The sequence below is a fragment of the Leptonychotes weddellii genome, chromosome X (assembly GCF_054177405.1).
Source record: "Leptonychotes weddellii isolate Sample4059 chromosome X, ASM5417740v2, whole genome shotgun sequence".
Classification (NCBI taxonomy): Eukaryota; Metazoa; Chordata; class Mammalia; order Carnivora; family Phocidae; genus Leptonychotes; species Leptonychotes weddellii.
Window position 1 is genome coordinate 60,811,814 of NC_138385.1, and position 12,070 is coordinate 60,823,883.

Sequence of the window (12,070 nt, forward strand, 5' to 3'; positions counted from 1 at the left end):
GGGAACACCAAAAATTCAGATTCTGACAGAGTGGGCACAGCATCAGGGCCCAAGTCCTTGTTTGCTAAGGGAGCAAGCATATAACAAAAGTTTTAGAATTACCTTTCCTTTGTCACATGGTCTTGCTTTACATTGCTATCTTTAAGATCTCTTTATCGAAGTCTTAGAAAACAAAATGTTAACATATTATCTTATCTTTAAAAATTAGAAAGTTTCCACTTAAGGAGAATATGTTCAGGAGGGGTTGCTATGCTTCTGGGAGATTCTGAGACCAAGAGAGTAAAAAGACTTTTCCAGGACACACAGGACTAGAACCTATGACTCCTGACCGAAAGGCCAAGGCTCTGTCCAGTCAGTCTTAGAGTCCTGTCCTTATGTCCCAGCATGATGGGTCGGGAAAGCTATGATCTGAACTTGTTTTCTGAATTTCTGTAGGCTGGGGAACTCCTTTAGTTGGGGCAGTTTGGCTCCTGCATCTGGTTTCAGGCCCAATGCCGAGCTTGCTGTGCTGGGAAACTTCCCCGACATGTCTGCCGCGCTTGGTTTCCGTACCTAAGAGCTCAAGGGAAGGAACGAGTGAATCCCTTGGGGTGGCTGAGATTTGCAGCATCTGGGAGGCCTGTCGGAATGCTTGCTCCTAGCTGGCCCTGGAAGGAAATAAGAAAGGAAAGAGGAAGAAATGGGGGAGGGAGGTAAAGAGGCAGAGAGGCAAGGAGGTGGTTTCTCCAAATATCCCTCCCAGCAGGCACTGGCCAGGACCATTAGGCCCAGTGCTTGTGGCCTCAAGGAGGCAAGAATTTGAGGATTGTTTGCTGGCTGGGTTTTCTTCCCCCCTCCTTTCCCCCCTCCTTCTGCTCCTTGGGTTATGGTGACCTGAAATGTGTCTCACAGTGAATTCTGAGGCGGCAGTGTCTGAGAATAGCTCACGGAGCTGCAGCAGTCTCCCCCACCCTCTGAAAAGACAAGCACGAGGAAAACTGTAGCACATTCTGCCTGCCCCACCCCTAAGTGATTTGGGGGGCTGAGCACTGGAGGTTGGGGGAATCATGACCTTGTGTTCCTTGATGTTATTTGATGTTGGTTTTGGCTGCATTCAGAGAATTAAAAAGCACATAAAAATGAAGCTAATAAAACTGCAGGAGTAGGGAATGGGCCAGGCACAGGTTGTGGGCTCCCAGAGCAGCTGTGGCCAAGCTTTCAGGCCTGGACGGCTCACCATCTTTTCAAGGTGCAGACTTGGGCCAGACCACAGCCAAATAGCAGAAATTAGTCGACTTTGGTGGCCTATCTTATTAAAAATCCTGATTAACTTTATACAGGGAAAATAATGAGGGGTATAAGATGTGCATCTTTAGGCTCACTTTCTGGCATCCATGGGTACAGGACCGAGGTTGCTTTCCTTCCAGGCAGCATTTACTCTATCCAGGCTGGAACAATCAGGGTGCTTCTGCCAGTCCTCCTACCAGAAGACTCTAGGCTAAGAATAAGGGTAAGAACTGGTCTTACCAGGGAGTAGTGGCATTGGGTTGTGAATAAGAAAGAAGGGGGGTCTGGTCTAGGCCAGGAAGGTACTGTATTCAGGAAGATGCTGAGAGGCTGAGAGAGCCATAGAGTGGCAATGAAAACAGCAGTCATCAGTACTTTTTCCCTGATTACCTGGTATAAGGCATGATAACCAAAAGAATGCCTAGTATGAGTGTGAGTGGAGGTCACTTACACATGTTTCCTCATCTCTACTATACATGGTGGCCTACATATATATAAAACAAGAAGAGGAATCTTTGCCACATAGACTTGATTGAGATAAAGGCAGAGGGTTAGGCTTTCCTAGAGATGTTCATAGCAGCAAGGGCATTGGATTTGGAGACAGAAAGCCAAAGTCCTAACTCTGTTGCTTCTTAACTACCTGATTTTGCATGAGTATATATATAACCTTCCTTTTGGCCTTAGTTTTCTCATCTGTAAAGTGGTTATAAGACCTTTGCACCGAGTAAATGAGATAACAGATGTAATGTATTTGGCAGTGTATCTAGCATATGCTTAGCACTCAAAAAATTCTAGTCCCTGCTGCCCCCCTTCATTTACTAAAGTCTAGGATAGAAAGACAAGTGAGGAGGTTTGAAACTATATATCCTCCCTAACATAATCATAAATGTTGGTACAAAGAATGGAAAGCTGGAGGCCTGGCAGAGCCCCACAGAAGATTGTTCCCATAGCTATTCTAATGGGTGGGAGTAGAAGCAGGGAAGTGGAAGGGAGGGAGAAAGGAACAGTGGAGGGATTTGAGCCAAGTGTTAGGAAACCTAAATGATTCAGAGAGGGACAACTCTCACCTGATTGAGATCAAGGACACTTTCTACTTCAGTGTAGGAAATTGTAAAGATGGGGAGTTGGTAATAGGTGACCTCTCAGCTGCATTGGGCATTCTTGTACCTGCCCTCTCCTCTCCACTTCCACTTAAAAATAGTCTACCTTTGATAATTTCCCCATTACCCTGTCATCCATCTTATCCTCAAACTGGCAAGGGTCACTAGACCCTTGCACCACTTGTCTAATGGAAGAGCCAGCTGGCCCATGGCCCAGACCACCCAGCAGCAAAGGGTAAGTGGTGCTATAATCTTGAGATTTACTGTGTCTGCCCTCTCATGGCCAGCAGGAGAGAGTCAGAGCTGCATTAAATTCACTTAGCACTTATTGAGAAACCTCAAGGATAACATAGTGAAATTATGTTCAGTTTCCAGAAGGGGAAACTGAGGATCATAGAGATAAGGTGACACATCCATAGTCATCTGGTGATAATTCGGGCATGTCTGATTATGATGCAAATTTCTAGGGGAGTCTTAAAATAGAAGGCTCCATATGGAGATAAAAGGTGAGAAAATCTTCCCCATCCCTCTTCTCTCCTTCTCAAAACCCTTATTCATAAACTCCTCTTTGACCAGAGTTTTGATAGGTAAAGTCAGGGCCTCTTGTACCAAGAAGGACAAATTCTTGGCGGGGGGCGTGCCTGGGTGGCTCAGTCAATAAAGCATCCAACTCTTGATTTCGGCTCAGGTCATGATCTCAGAGTTGTGAGATCAAGCCCCGTGGTGGGCTCCGCACTGGACATGGAGCCTGCTTAAGATTCTCTGCTCCTTCTCCCCTCTCTCCCTCTCAGAAAAAAAAAAAAAAAGCCAGATTCTCTCCTTGTGGTGACCCACATGTATTCACTCTGAAAGAGAATTTAAACCAAACTTCTGGCTATAAAGACAGTAAAGTCTGCTTTCTCATTTCTTCAGTCTTTAGTTCATTGTTGAGGACAGCTCACTCGTCCCCTTTCATCTTCAAAGAAACATGCTTCCTTCTGGGATGTTTGGATGCCAACACTGGAGTTCTGAGTACAACTGCCCCCACCCCTCCCTCCAAGGCAGCTCTTCCACCTCTGATTTGTACGCTATTCTCTCTAGTCCCCATGACCAGTGTTTCTCTCAATTCATGTCTTTCCCAGACACCTGCCCCACTCTATTTCATATTCTGTTCTCATCTCAATTCTGCTCTAACTAACATCGTCTTTCCCCCTAAGTTCACTTTTCAGCCTTTCTCACCGGAGTTCTCTGTCTAGTTTCCTTCTTGGGATCCCCAGTTTTCTATCCTCAGTTCTGTTGGTGTCAAAACATGTGTGTCCCTCTGCTTGTTGATTTCTCTTCCTTCTAGGCAACATTTACTCCTTATAGGCTGGTATGATCAGGGGGCTTCTGCCAGCCAACCCAGCAGGGGACTCTTGGCTAGGAATAAGGCTTAATAGCTCCATTATATTTGTACACTGAATATACTGAAATATTAAACTTGCATCCAAAAGGGCTCATTATACAAACAATCATGGGGGAAGACGAAGCCTACTTCTGCTGTCCTGGGACACTGAAGACAGACAAAGCAGGGAGCTGGGTCCTGTGACTGACTCTCAGATCATGATGCAAGTGGGTGGATGGCAATTACTGCAGTAAGAGGTGTGTGTTGGAATTATTATGCTTCAAAATGAAATATTTGTATGACATTTTTCTCTCATTTCCAATAAAATTAAGAGCTTTGGGGTCTAAATGCTATAACCTTCAAAAGATACAGTCTGAGCACTGCAGTGTTTGTCTATGTACCAGAATAAAGCTTATAAATTAGAATCTGTCAGTCAGAGTTCCCCATGGAAAGGTTATGCTGTACCTGAAAAATGTGTACTACCTAATTAATTCCAGTCTGGATTGTGGCTGTAGAAGCAAGATAATGTGATGGGGGAGGAGACCAGGCTCAGGCTTTCATTTTAAAGCTAAACTCTGATTTCTTCATTACTCAGTTACAAGAATTCCAGGGGCCCTAAGACCTTGGTAACATGGGCTTAGTGGAGAGAAAATAGTCTGAGAGAAGACTATCCTGACTGCAATGTTAAGGCCCAGTAGATATAGGTAGCCCATCCAAAGCAGGACAAAACAGGGAAGAATTGCAGCTACTTTACCACTCACTTGGTTAGTGATGTGAGATTTGGTTATGGGAGGAGTGAGAGGCACAAGAGTGGAACCTGCCCTTAGAGGAAGAAAGCTGAAGTGGGAGGTGGCTATGAGCCCCAGGACTAGCGCTACATGAAACAGGATAACCAGGCAGGAAACCAAGTTTATGCACCGGACAAGCATGAGGTGAGGGAACAGAATACTGAAGCTTAAGGGGCTAAATAGATGTTTATGTCTCACTCTTAACTCACCAAGTGTCATTCACTTAGCAGCAAAGAAGACTGGGGGAAGCAGTAGACACAATATAGTAACCCAATGCCAGGTACCAGGTCTGAGGAGTGTAACTTCTTTCCAGACTGCATGGACTGAAAGGTATAAAAATTCTAAGATTCTCTCCAACTTGATCAAGACAGGCTCAGGATCTATGGCAGGAAGAGGTCTGAGAAAGAGGTCAAGAGTGTGGCAAATTTGGGTTGGAAAATTGGGCAAGGGGAAAGCTAGGACTTAGAACCACCTGGATATTTTTCTCCCTTCCAACTCCTTCTCACACCTACCCTCCACTTCTGCTCTCAATTGCAAGCTCTAGAGATAGGTGTTAATCATTCCCAGCCTGGTACAGTGATAATAGCATGAACTTTGGAACCAGAAACAAATCTTAATTCTACATCTTCCTAGTAAGCAATTTTAGTCCTGCCTTCTTTTCTTCCCTGAACCTCAATTTTCTGTTCAATTTCCTCATCTGTAAAATGGGAATAACATCCCCTTCTTTCTTTGCAAAGTTGTTGTGTAGAGTCAATAAAATTATGCATAATGAAATCAAGCATAATGTTACATACAATTGGTTGCTATATAAATACTTGTCGAATTGGAATACTTGAGGCAAATTTTGGATCTATTTGATGTACACATTGGCCTTAATACAATTCAAAACTAACTGCATTCTTTGACTTATTTCACTTAGCATTATACTCTCTAGCTCCATCCATGTTTCTGTAAATGGCAAGATTTCTTCTTTTTTATGGCTGAATAATATTCCATTGTGTATATGTACCACATCTTCTTTATTCATTCCTTTGTCGATGGACACTTGGGCTGCTTCCATAATTTGGCTATTGTAAATAATGCTGCTATATTATGGAAGTGTGGAATGATTATATGGTCCCCCTGAAAATATTATTACACTGTATGTTAACTAACTGGAATTTAATACAAACTTAAAAAATAAATAATGCTGCTATAAACATAGGAGTGCACGTATCCCTTTGATTTAGTGTTTTTGTATTTTGGGGGTAAATACCCAGTAGCGGGATTACTGGATTGTAGGGTAGTTCTGTTTTTTTTTTTTCCATAGGATATCACTCATACGTGGAATTTAAGAAATATAAAAAGAAAACAAGGAAAGGGAAAACAAGAGAGAGAAAGAGAAACCAAGAAACAGACTCTTAGCTATAGAGAACAAACTGGTTATCAGAGTGGAGGTGGGTGGGGGGATGGGTAAAATAGGCAATGGGGATTAAGCAGGGCACTTACCATAATGGGCACTGGGTTGTTGAATCACTATATCGTATCCCTGAAACTAATATCACACTGTATGTTAACTATACTGGGATTTAAAATAAAGTAAAATAATAATAATAAGAAAACCTAACTGCATTCTTTGCACTGTTTTGCACTGGCACCTAGCAGAAATTAGCCAGGGCTTAAAAGACAGGACCTAGGGCGCCTGGGTGGCTCAGTCAGTTGGGCGACTGCCTTCGGCTCAGGTCATGATCCTGGAGTCCCTGGATTGAGTCCCGCATCGGGCTCCCTGCTCGGCGGGGAGTCTGCTTCTCTCTCTGACCCTCCCCCCTCTCATGTGCTCTCTCTCTCATTCTCTCTCGCTCTCAAATAAATAAATAAAAATCTTTAAAAAAAAAAAAAAGACAGGACCTAGTCTCCTAGTCTCCTAGGTCCAGCTGGTCCTAGCTCCAGCTCTGAGCTGAAGATTAGGGGAAGGGAGAGGGAGAAAGATTGAGATTTGAGAAAATGAAAGGAACTAAACTGGGAGAAAGGAATGGGGCAGTAGAAATGGGAAAGGACAAGAGCATCAAGAGAAGGGAAAGCAATGGAGAGAGAAAGAAAAGATGGATAGAAAGAATAAAGGAAGAAAGAGGAGGGTATGAGGCAGAAAGAGCAACGGAGAGAGGGGACAGAGATAGGAAGGAGAGAGACAAAGAGAAAAAATGAGAAAGATAAAGAAAATGAATGAGGGCTTGAAATCAACCAAATTAAGTTACCATTTGGGCACAGTTGCCATGTGACTCAGAAATTCCACTCTGAGCTATCCACCCAAAAGAAATGAAAACAGTTGTCCAGGCAAAATCTTGTGCATGAATGTTGATAGCAGTATTATTCATAATAACTAAAACATATAAACAACCCAATTGTTCATCAACTGATGAATGGATAAACAAAATATAGTATGTCCATGCAATGGAATATTATTTAGCAATAAAAATAATGACATGCTGACACAGGCGACAACATGGATGAACCTTGAAGACATTAGGCTAAGTGAAAGAAGTCAGTCACAAAGGACAAATTTAATTCCGTTTATGTGGAATGTCCAGAATAGGCAAATCTGTGAAGACAGAAAGTAAATTAATGGTTGCCTAGGGCTGAAAGAAGTGGATATGGAGAGATTGGAGGGTGATAGCTAAGAGGTATGGGGTTTCCTTTTGGAGTAATTAAAGTGTTTTATAGTTGACTATTAATGGATGCACAACTCAGTAAATACTATAAAAGCTACAGAATTATACTCTTTAAATGAATGAAATGTGTGGTATGTGAATTATATCTCAATAAAGCTATTTAAAAAGGAAAACCAAAATCAGGCAACAGGCTGGATTTTTCCCAAGGGCTATAATTTTTCTGGCTACAGGCCTAGCACATGGATCATTTTCAAAAATGTTTAATATGTGCTTGAAAAGAATATGCATTCTCCAGTATTGGCATACAAAAATGTGTGTTTCTATATACTAACAATGAATTATATGAAAAAGAAATAAAGAAAATGATCCCATTTACAATAGCATCAAAAACAATAAAATACTTAGCAAGAAATTTAACCAAGGGAGTGAAAGATCTCTACATTAAAAACTATGAGACATTAGTGGAAGAAATTTAAGAAGACACAAATGAATGGAAAAGTATCTCATGTTCATGGGTTGGGAGAATTAGTGTTGTTAAAATGTCCATACTACCCAAAGCCATCTATAGATTCAATTCAATGCAATCCCTATCAAGATTTCAATAGCATTTTTTTTTACAGAAGTAGAAAAAACAATCCTAAAACTTATATGAAATCACAAAAGACCAAAAATAGCCAAAGCAATCCTGAGGAAGAAGAACAATGCACACTTCTTGATTTCAAGCTATATTATAAAGCTATAGTAATCAAAACAGACAGTATTATACTGACATAAAAACAGACACATAGACCAATGGAACAGAATTGAGAGTGCAAAAATAAACCCATGCATAAACAGTCGACTGATATTCAACAAAGGAGCCAAGAATACTTAATGGAGAAAAGACAGTCTCTTCAATAAATGGTGCTGGAATAATTAGATATTCACATGTAAAAGAATGAAACTAGACCACTGTCTTACACCACTCACAAAAATTAATGTGAAATGGATTAAAAACTTAAACATAAGACTAAAAACCATAAAACTCCTAGAAGAAAACATAAGGAAAAAGCTCCTTGACATTGTTTATGACAATGATATTTTAGATATGACACCTGAGGCACAAGCAACAAAATAAAAAATAAACAAATGGGACTATATCAAACTAAAAAGCTTTTGCACAGCAAAAGAAATGAGGAACAAAATGAAAAGGCAATTTATGGAATGAAAAAAATACTTTCAAACCATATATCTGATAAGGGGTTAATATTCAAAATGTAAAAAGAACTCATACAACTCCATAGCACCAAATAAACGAACAAAAAACAACCAAAAACCCCCCAAATAATCCGTTAAAAATGGGCAAATGACCTGAATAGACATTTTTTTTCCAAAGAAAATGTACAAATGTCCAACAGGTACATGAAAATGTGCTGAACTCCATTAATCATTAGTATTGTAAAAATAAATGCAAGTCAGAACCACAATGAGATATCACCTCATTCTAACACCTGTTAGAATAGCCATCATCAAAGACAAGAGAAAACAAATGTTGATAATAATGCAGAGATAAGGGAACCCTTGTGTATTGTTGGTGGGGTTGTAAATTGGTACAGCCACTATCGAAAACAGTATGGGGGTTCTTCAAAAGATTCAAAAATTCAAAATAGAACTAACATATTATGATTGCACTACTGTAACTATATCTGAAGGAAACAAAAATGCTGTGTTGAAGAGATATCTGCACCCCCATGTTCATAGCAGCATTATTTACAATACTTAAGGCATGGAAACAACCTAAGTGTCCACTAACAGATTAATGGATAAAATGATGTTGTATACTTATGTGTCTGTATTAGAATATTACTTACCCATAAAAAAGAAAGAGATCCTGCCATTTGTGACAAATGGATGGACCTTGAGGGCATTATGCTAAGTGAAATAAGTCAGACAGAGAAAGACAAATACTGTATGACCTCACTTATATGTGGAAACTAAAAACAAAACAAAAATCATAAAAAAAAAAATCAGATTTGTGGTTACCAGAGGTGGTGGGCAAGAGGTGGGGGAATAAGATGGAGGCATTCAAAAGGTACAAAATTCCAATTATAAGATAAATAAGTACTGGGAATGTAATGTACAACATAATCATTCTAGTTACCACTGTGGTATGGTATGTTTGAAAGTTGTTGAGAGTAGACATTAAGAGTTCTCATCACAAAGAAGAAAGCTTTTTTTTTTCCTTTCTTTTTGTGATCTATACTTGATGATGGATATTAACTAAATTTACTGTGGAAATCATTTCACGGTATTTGAAAGTTGAGTCATTATGCTGTACATTGTATACAATGCTGTATGCTGATTGATTATATTTTAATAAAATGGGGAAAAATAAAACAACTGGACAAAAATAAAGTTAATGAGCATCTTTATCTTCTTCCTCAACAACTTAAGGACTTTGCTTTTTTTTTTTTTAACTCTAATGACCCTTTCTCAATATATAAGCTGTTGTCAAATTCTTTCTTCTCATATTCCCACACATTAGACATTATTTTTTAGTCAGTATAGTCAATGTAGTTTTAGATTTATTCACATGTTTAGCAATATCTTTGCTAACTATTGCCTCTTGCATCTCAGACCTTCCATCCAATGTCCTTTACCATCTATCTGAACTGTATCACTTAGAATTTCCTTCATTGAGCATCTGCTTAAAGATATCTTTAACTTGAAAGATAGTTCTGCCAGGTAGAAAATTCTCTCAGTACATCAAGGTTAATATTTGACTGTCTTCTATGCCATTGTTATTATCAAGAAGTGTAATTGGCTACCTTTGTAGATGATCTGTTTTGTTCCTGTTTTCCCCTCCTCACTGTCTACTTTTATTATATATTTTTTTCTTCGGTGTTCTGAAAAGTCACTATGATGTATCTAGATTGGATTTATTTGTCTAGCTTGGGACTTGTCAGGACTCTAGGTCTTAGGAACAAATGTTTTTGAGAAATGCTGAAATGATTCTCAGCTATTGTGTTTTTGAATAATGCCTCTTTCTTAGTGCTCTGGAAGTCTAGTTAGGTATATATTAGATCTGTTCTAATTTCCTTTTATTTATTTATTTATTTATTTATTTATTTATTTATTTATTTGACAGAGAGAGACACAGCAAGAGAGGGAACACAAGCAGGGGGAGTGGGAGAGGGAGAAGCAGGCTTCCCGCCGAGCAGGGAGCCCGATGCGGGGCTCGATCCCAGGACCCTGGGATCATGACCTGAGCCAAAGGCAGATGTTTAACGACTGAGCCAGCCAGGCGCCCCACTGTTCTAATTTCCTATCTCTTAACCTCTCATATTCTCCATTTTATTGTCTTTCTGTTTTACATTATGGATAATTTGTTTGCCTATCTCTCGCTTTCCTAATTCTCTCTTCAGTTATATTTAATTCTACTATCTATGTTTTAGTTCTAGTGATTCTATTTTATTCTTTTTCACATTTTGAAAAATTTGGTTAGGTGGTTCTGTATAGTCTCTTGTTCCTGGCTTATATTTCAAGCATTTTATAAATCTCTTTAATCACTTAAATAAAATTAACTTTATATTTTATGTGTGATGGTTTTACATTCTTTAGTTTGTGGGTCTGATTCTGATGCTTGTTGTTTCTGTGGGCTTTTCTCAGGGTATCTTGTTTTGTGTGTGTGTGTGTTTTGTAACTTTTGACTGTGAGATGCTCATTTTCTTTGGGCCATTATATATAGGAATTTTTGAGGCTTGGATGCATTCTTCATAGAGGATTTGCCTTTGCCATCACCTGTGGGAACTGCTGATCTGAAATCCCAGCTTTTAGTTTTTCAGACCTCATACATATGCTGAATTATGACTACAAAAATCTATGAAGACCATCTATGGCTATAAATTCTCATAAGAGATTTATTTTTCTTCTTCACCCAGTGCCAAGATCAAGCGAGGCAGGTTTTCTTGCTATGTCCTTCTGTGAGACAGATTAATTCTTTACTCTTACATTAAGCGTATAGCCCTTTAGAGTGCCAGCCTTATGTGGATGGCTGCATAATATTCCACTGTATATATACCACATCTTCTTTATCCATTCATCTGCCAATGGACATCTAGGCTCTTTCCGTAGTTTGGCTATTGTGAACATTGCTGCTATAAACATTGGGGTGCCCCTTCGGATGACTACATTTGTATCTTTGGGGTAAATACCCAGTAGTGCAATTGCTGGGTCATAGGGTAACTCTATTTTCAACTTTTTGAGGAACCTCCATACTGTTTTCCAGAGTGGCTGCACCAGCTTGCATTCCCACCAACAGTGTAGGCGGGTTCCCCTTTCTCCGCATCCCCGCCAACATCTGTCGTTTCCTGACTTGTTAATTTTAGCCATTCTGACTGGTGTGAGGTGGTATGTCATTGAGGTTTTGATTTGTATTTCCCCGATGCTGAGTGATGTTGAGCACTTTTCCCTGTGTCTGTTGGCCATTTGGATGTCTTCTTTGCAGAAATGTCTATGCTCATAGATTCTCTGAACACTCAGTAAACTGCTGTAGCCCAGGTACCTCTAAGGAGAGATAGGGAGGGAGACCAAGAGACTTGGCAAGGCACTTGGGAGATAGTAGGGCTGGAGAAGATCATTTTTTCTCCCAACAGGACTGATCTGAAGTTTTGGGAGGAGGCAGTTCTGTGGAAATCATGGGCTCATGTATACCAGAAATCACTGTCACTCTTGGAGTAGTTGCTTGTAAAGACAATTCCATTATGATATAGTACCTTCTTTATTCCTATGTATAATGCTGTGTGATTTGAGTTCTTTGAGCCTCTTTGCAAAGACCTAGAAAATAAACCAACCTTTCCAAAAAAGAAGATATAGTGCAGAGATCAAAATCTTAGGCTTTGGCAACTAGCATACTTTAGCTTGAGT